The sequence below is a fragment of the Malaclemys terrapin genome, chromosome 6 (assembly GCF_027887155.1).
Source record: "Malaclemys terrapin pileata isolate rMalTer1 chromosome 6, rMalTer1.hap1, whole genome shotgun sequence".
Classification (NCBI taxonomy): Eukaryota; Metazoa; Chordata; order Testudines; family Emydidae; genus Malaclemys; species Malaclemys terrapin.
The window spans coordinates 106,039,970-106,047,235 of NC_071510.1; positions in this window are offsets into that span (position 1 = coordinate 106,039,970).

Sequence of the window (7,266 nt, forward strand, 5' to 3'; positions counted from 1 at the left end):
GGTGGGGCAGGGTGGGAGGCGGCAGCAGGAGGTGGGGATGGTCTCAGCGAGTGGAGGGAGAGGAGGCAGGGACAGACACTAGAGCAGTGGGTGGATGGGGCAGGCCAGGTCCAGTAGTGACATCCGTTCTCCCTCCTGAGACTCCAGTGCCATCGTGCAGGCCTGGGCTGATCAGAGAGCATGGGAAGAAAAGGGGATTCGGGAGAGCCAAAGCTATAGGAGACACTCAGGAGGGAAGGAGGAAAGCAAGACTGGGGAAGTGGAGCCAGGGAGCCAGAGGAGGCCGAAGGGGAAGGGAAGGGAAGGGGCCTGGTGATGGGACAGGGGAACCTATCCATATGCTGGCAGGCTTCACGAAGAGGCCAGGCTGCCTTTGTGTGAGGTGTCACCATGGTGTGTCCCGGCACTGCATTGTGAAGCACACTAGGGAGGCAGCGGCTGGGTGAAGGTGAGGCAGTTGGAGGGAGACAAAGCGACTGGGCGGTGAAGACCATTTAAAGTGGATGTGATTGGCATCATATGCAGCCCAGCCCACCCCCATTTGCAACTCACTGTTCCTTTGCTTTAAATGTTCAGTAGCTTCCCAGCCAAGCCATATGGGATGTATTTTCTCCCAAGTCCTTTCTGTATGGTCCACAGCTTGGCGAAGTTTGTCTGGCTTCCCTCACTTCTAAGAAGTACATAATTAAATCAGACCTGGGGTCTTGCTTTCAGGGAGAAAGCAAGGCCCCTGAGTTTGCATTTCAGGTTGAGTGCCCTCCATTCCGAGTGATTGCAATGGGAGTGGAGGGCTGACAGCACCTTGCAGGATCAGGCTGTGAAGGGCCTTCCCAAAAGTACTGTTTCTCTGTACAGAGCACTGGCAGTTTGCTCAGCAGTGTTTTACCATAGAAGCCTCACAAATTTCTGGAATGGAACTTTGGGAGAGGCCCCATCTCTTCCTCCTCCAGGGCAATGTATAAACTGAAGATGTGCATATGGGAGGTGATGATATGCCTTGCAATGAGGTGATATGATACTGCTGTTGACCGTATAAGGAAATGCCTGCCATGTAAAGTTGATTTCACCTCTTGTTTATTAATGACAAGCAACTAAAAGGGATCTCACCTGGGCTGGTTTCTAAGAGGATGAGTGCAAGAAAAGTGACATGACATTCCAGAATACAAAATAACAAAGCCCCATAGCAGAAGTCTCTTGTGGCATAAAAGAATATCTGCCTTTACTGCCACAAGATGATCTTTCTACAGCATGGCATCTGTATATAATGAAATTTACCTGCATTTGGCATGAGTCTTTATTATTTAAATATTTACTAAACTCAGGAAGGGTGTGTGTGTGTACGCACATGGGGAAAGGGTTTATATATTACTGTGAAGACTTGTTTTATCATGATCAGGAGAACTGGATAGCACAGGGGATCGGTAATGGGATTGATTACGTTTAAGGCTAAAGTGTAGTTAGTTCAAATTTGGCTCAGGTTGGTAGTGGACAAAAATTGTTGCCAACTGGTCACTATTTGGTGGCCTTTGTGAAAGGAGCAGATGGTCATAGAGTTCCTGGTGCAAAAGTGTCTAGATACAGAGAGACAATTCAAACAAAAATTGCTGCCACAATAGTTCTCTCAGCAGAGGGGCATTAATGACAAGAGTTAGTACTTCCATGTCAGGGTGAAAAACATAGGAGCTGCTCTCCCAGATGTTTCAGAGGAAGGTGAAAAAGCCTGTGCCCCGAAGCATGTGGTTTATACCCCTTAATGAAAACATCTAGTTATATCAGATGGGATTTTTTTGAATATGATATAAATGTCTAATCCTTTTTTGAATCCTATGAGTTTGGCCTTTCTGATACGTGGCAATGAATTCCAAAGGTTAATTATGAATTGTGTAAAAAATAGTATTTTGCTTTATTAGTTTGATTAAGGCACATTGACACAGTAGACAGGGGGTGTGTGTGTGGGAGAGAGAGGGAGAGTTTGTGTTGGAGTGGGACACACTTCTGGGGATAGATGACCAGTTTTCAGTGATGAGTCTGCACACATGTCAGTGGTGTAAGGAAGGAGCGTATTTTGTGGTTCAGTCACTTCAGTTTCTAGTGCTGTCAGTCTGGCATATTCAAATACTAAATTAAATTTCAGAATAAAATAAAAAGCTTTTCTGTAGTACACTTTATTAGAAATAAATAGCTGAGACTAACTGATGTTGATCTTCTTGTTGGGAAAAAAAACTACACCGAATTAAACTATTTATGTGCCTTTCAAGTTAAAAGTATGACAGCTCTTTCTCCTTTACACCTGCAAAATCAAGTAAAAAATAAGTTATTTTTTGTAGTTGTTAAGGTGTGATAGCAAAATGATATGTTATGGCAGCAGAGCAAAGTGTGTGTGTGTGTGTGTGTGTGTGTGTGTACAGGATTTGCCTGACAAGGCAAAGTGATAAAATCTTAGGCATCGTTTTATAAACAATTCAAAATATTTGAAAACTAAGGCGTAGCACAGTGACTGTTTTTCTTAATTTTATGATAGCTTTTTCAATTGATTTTTTTAATATCAACATAGGACCAAATATCAGTGCACAAAACACCCCTCAAGGATACAGCAGTCACTAAACTACCCTTGGAAAATGATACTTGCTCTCTGAATGGCCTTTGCTCTGGCAGCATAAAGAGGCCTTGAAGTGGATGTAAGTGCAATGCAGGGGTAGCAGTCACTACTAGCATAGGGAAGGAGGAGACATCCTGTTTCCCCTGGTCAACAGAGACCTCCTGCACAGAGTCCATTTATAGAATCTAAGCACAGAAGAACACTTTTTGTTCTTTAGTGCTTCCTTTCTGTTTCACTTCCTGCTTATTATGAATCTGATCAATTAAGATATTGAGATGGTTGCCTCAACTCCAGTTGACATAGGAATAGAGGGTGCTCAGATCCTTCATCTCTCTCTCTCTCTCTCTCTCTCTCTCTCTCACACACACACACACACACAGAATTGTGCAAGAAAATTGATACATATATCAGTTTTCTTGTACAGTTGCTCCATGTTTCAAATGCATGTAAAGAGTTTGTAAAATGCAGGGGAAATAAGAGAAGTGACTGAAAAGCCATCAGAAGTATACTTTTGAATGCAAGGATACTAAAATCAGCTTCTAAAATGAATATTGTTCTTTTATTAGAACATCCCATGTGACAGCATATTAGAAAACAGTCATAAAATAACAAAACAGATTACACACAGATTTGCTCTATCTTGTTTGTTCATTGTGTGAAGACTTGCAAAGCATTAGAAGAATTTAGAAGTTTTAGTAAGCTTGAAACCAAACTGGAATTTCCTTTTGAACTCAGTGTTCTGATTCTTTGTAATACTATCAAGATGAAAATCATAACCACACAAAAGACTTACAAGCTGAAGAGGAAAGAGGCTTAAAGTGGAACTGAAAAAATTGAAGAAATTCCACTTGCGACATGAACAATCATCAGGTCACAATGACAGTGTCATGCATTTCATAAACAGGTAACCATAAGAAAGTCTTTTGTCTATGCGGAAGTCACTAGAGTGACTGAATATAGTGAATAAAAAGCAACAGAGATAATAAAAAAAAACCTTTGTTAGTATCAAGGGCTAAACTAGAAAACAGTAGCACCTATGCACCTTCTAGTAATTCAAATGCCAGCTGCTCTTTGAGTACTAATAAATCAAATACACTGAAATACTTATTTGCATGCATAATTACCAGACTGCCACATGTTAGAAATCTGCACCTTATTTCTTGCATTGATGGTAATTAACCACTGGAGAAACTTATTTAATGATGTGGTAGATTCTCTATCACTTGCAATCTTTAAATCAAGACTAGATATCTTTCTAAAAGATATGCTATAGCTCAAACAGAAGTTCTGGGCTTGATGCAAATTATTATCTGAGATTCTTTGGTCTGTGTTATGCAGGCAGTCAGATAAGATGACCATAATGGTCCCTTTTGGCCTTGTGTTAAAATCTATGAATGTGCCTTTGTGCATGTGCATGTTTTTGCTGTTGGGGCTAAGAGGTAGTGTTGAAAAAGTGTTGATAGCAAGAAATAAACCAATTTGCATGTAATAGGAATAACACCTTTGCATTTTAATTCTAGTTAGCTTCCTCGTATGCTTCGTTAAAGAAATAACCAAAAATAACCAAAACAAACTTTCATTCTGATCTAGGTGCTGACGGAAGTTGGAAGCTTGTTTGCACTGACGGGAGCCAGGTGCAGCGTAAGCAGATCTGCTATGTAGTGTCTACCTACAGCCCTGCCATTGTTTTTGAATCATGATCTTCAATAGTGATCTTGACTTCTTGGGAACAAAGAGAGCCAATTAAAGAAAATTGCCTGGCGGTTTGCAATATGGACAAAATGTCCATGAGAAACTAGGATGTATCTACTACATGCATTTTCAGCAGAGATGAAAATCAAAACCTGCTATTAGGATACCAGTGGTGAAAATTTTTGTGCCTCCTAGCATCATGCCTTTTTTTATGTGAGCAACTTTAGTTTATATTGAAGATTGGCAGCCTCTAAAATTGGCAACTTTAGTTTATATTGAAGATTGGCAGCCTCTGGTAGTATAATATAAAGGCCAAAAAATTAAAATGTGGGTGTTTAAATTTAATCTCAAACCCTGGAAGCAATTATGCAGGTGCTTAATTGTATTAAGGTGAGAAGGCTGATTGAATCCAATGTGCATCAAGTTGAGCACCTGTGTAACTGTAGGATGGGAGACTTTGGCACCAAAATCCATTTTTAGCCACCTAAGCAGGTGGCTTGATTTCTAGCAGTGCTAAGCATTTCAATTGCAGTTGCTAGTCATCCATCAGGCCACAAGAACCTAAATATGGATGTAGGTGCTCAACTTTGGCCAGCCAAGTCTGAAAATCTCCCCGTGCTGTGAAGCGCTGCATACTCTCTGCTCCCACTGAAGACTCCAAGGGTTCAAGTATGCTGCAAAAAATACAAACAAAAACCCTATGGCAGCAAGTCTCAGAGCCTAGGTCAATTGAGTTCAGCTCATGCTACGGGACTAAAAATAGCAGTGTAGACATTCCCACTTGGGCTCTTAACCCGTCCTGCCCTGGGCCCTGCTGTGTCAGAGCCTGAGTTCCAGCCCGAGCAGGAAAATCGACATGGCTATTTTAGTTCTGTAGCATAAGCCCGACATGACTGAGTCAGTTGACCCAGACGCTGAGACTTGCTGCTGAAGGGTTTTGTTTTTGCAGTGTTGATGTACCCTAAAGGTATATCTTCCCTGCACAGTTAAGCCTGCAGATTGGGACCTAGGTCTCAGCACCCAGGTTAGCCTAAGCTAGGTAACCCTCCCTAGAGCAAAGCCCTACCCACTTGATGATGTCCTCACTGTTTCTGCACTTTCCCGTGTATGTCTTGGGGCATATCCCATGCTTCTTTGTTCTGAGATGCTCTAGGATTTTTTCCAGTCAATTGTGGGAGAACTTGTCTGTTCTTCGAGGTGAACTGTGGGAAGGCATTGGAGGACTATCAGCACTTGAGTGATATTGCCTGAGTCCTCACTACAAAGTGGGTAGGTTCCAGCCCAAGTTAAACCGGAGCCCCTTTTCTAACCTATAGCCCCCAGCCAAATAAGGTAGTTCAGGCTTAAAGCCAGTCATGGGTCAGAGGTTATTTTTTCACATGGATGGTAAGGGAGTTTGGTCTAAAACCTGGTAAAAGCATGGGTTACTTGTGCAGTGGAGACTTACCCTACGTGCTAAGGGTGCTCAGTAACTCTCATGAATTGCTCAGCACTTTGAAAAAATCAGGCCCCTGACATGTAAAATTTGGTTTATGAAAAGTTTATTTTCCCCTTTTTTGTTTTTAATTTTTGTAGGGCTAGTTCTAATATAATAACATATTTTCCTTTCTGGCATATATATCAAAAGTTTTTTATTTTTAGAAAAATACATACAACATTGATACAGAATATTACTAAAGTTGAACCTAGGTGCTGAAATAAAATTGTTATATAATGTAAAAATAACAGAGTATGGAAATACTACTCTGAATCAAATCTTATGTAACAGTCTTTCTTTGGTTCATCAAAAGGCAAGAAAAGTGCATTTAAAGAGTAACTAGAAAACTCATACAAAAGAAGCTGGGAAATCCTGTGCAGCATTCTCAATTGTAAGTAGGTAAACATTTTAACTTCAAAATCTATAGTATGTTCACCATTCATCATATTTCTTGCCAAAACCACATATTTAGTTTATTAAGGATTTTCCAGAATCTATCTATCTATAAAAGTAATTTCTGGAATAGATCCTTGACATCTACTCCAGCAGATCTGGGAGTTGGGGATTCCCCCAATGAGGGGGAATCCTTGGGTGACTATGCCATTTCATTGCAGGTTCCTTCTCATGCCTCCTCAGGTAGTGTAGAAAGCCAGCCAAACCCTGACCAGAGGAGCAAGCGTGGCTGGTGCACTGCTACATTCCAGTCATTCTTTCTGGGGTGGGAATCCTCTGGAAGTTTGTTACCAGCTGGCAGAATTTAATGCAGTTCCAAGTCTTTTCTAAATTATCCCCAAGCCCGAATCTGCTCACAGTAGTCCCAGACCACTTTTAAGCCACTGTTGCCTCCTCTTCCGCAGCTGCTCTGAGTAGCTGGGGATCTGTCCCTCTATCTTTAAATATGGACAAACCTCTATTAGATTAAACAGAAGATGAGCCACAGAGGAAGTGTGTGATTGTCATTTGAATGAAATTTACACACCCAAGACAGATATATTTGCATAACACACACATTTTGAATTTCTTTTTGCTGACATAGGGTCAATAGTGTGTTACATAGCACCTTGTTACTTGTGTTAATGGCATTATTTTTTGCTCACATCTGTGGCATTTTTTACACTGTGATGAGAGTGAATTTATTTCTATTTGAAATTGATTTTTCTGACTGCAGCTGTACTCTTTTTCACTTTGTAAAAAAGGTTAAAGAAAACCCCCACAACCAAATGTCTTTTAAAAAAGTCATAAAATGAAACTGGGAAAAGTATCTATGTACATTAGCAGTTAAAGTTGCATTCCTTTAACTCATGATTTTATAGACCTCTATCAGATTCCCCCTTAGTTGTCTCTTTTCCAAGCTGAAAAGTCCCAGTCTTTTTAATCTCTCCTCATACGGAAGGTGTTCCATACCCCTAATAATTTCTGTTTCCTTTCTCAGTATTTATTCCAATTCCAATTTTTGAGATGGGGCGACCACATCTGCACACAATATTCAAGATGTGGG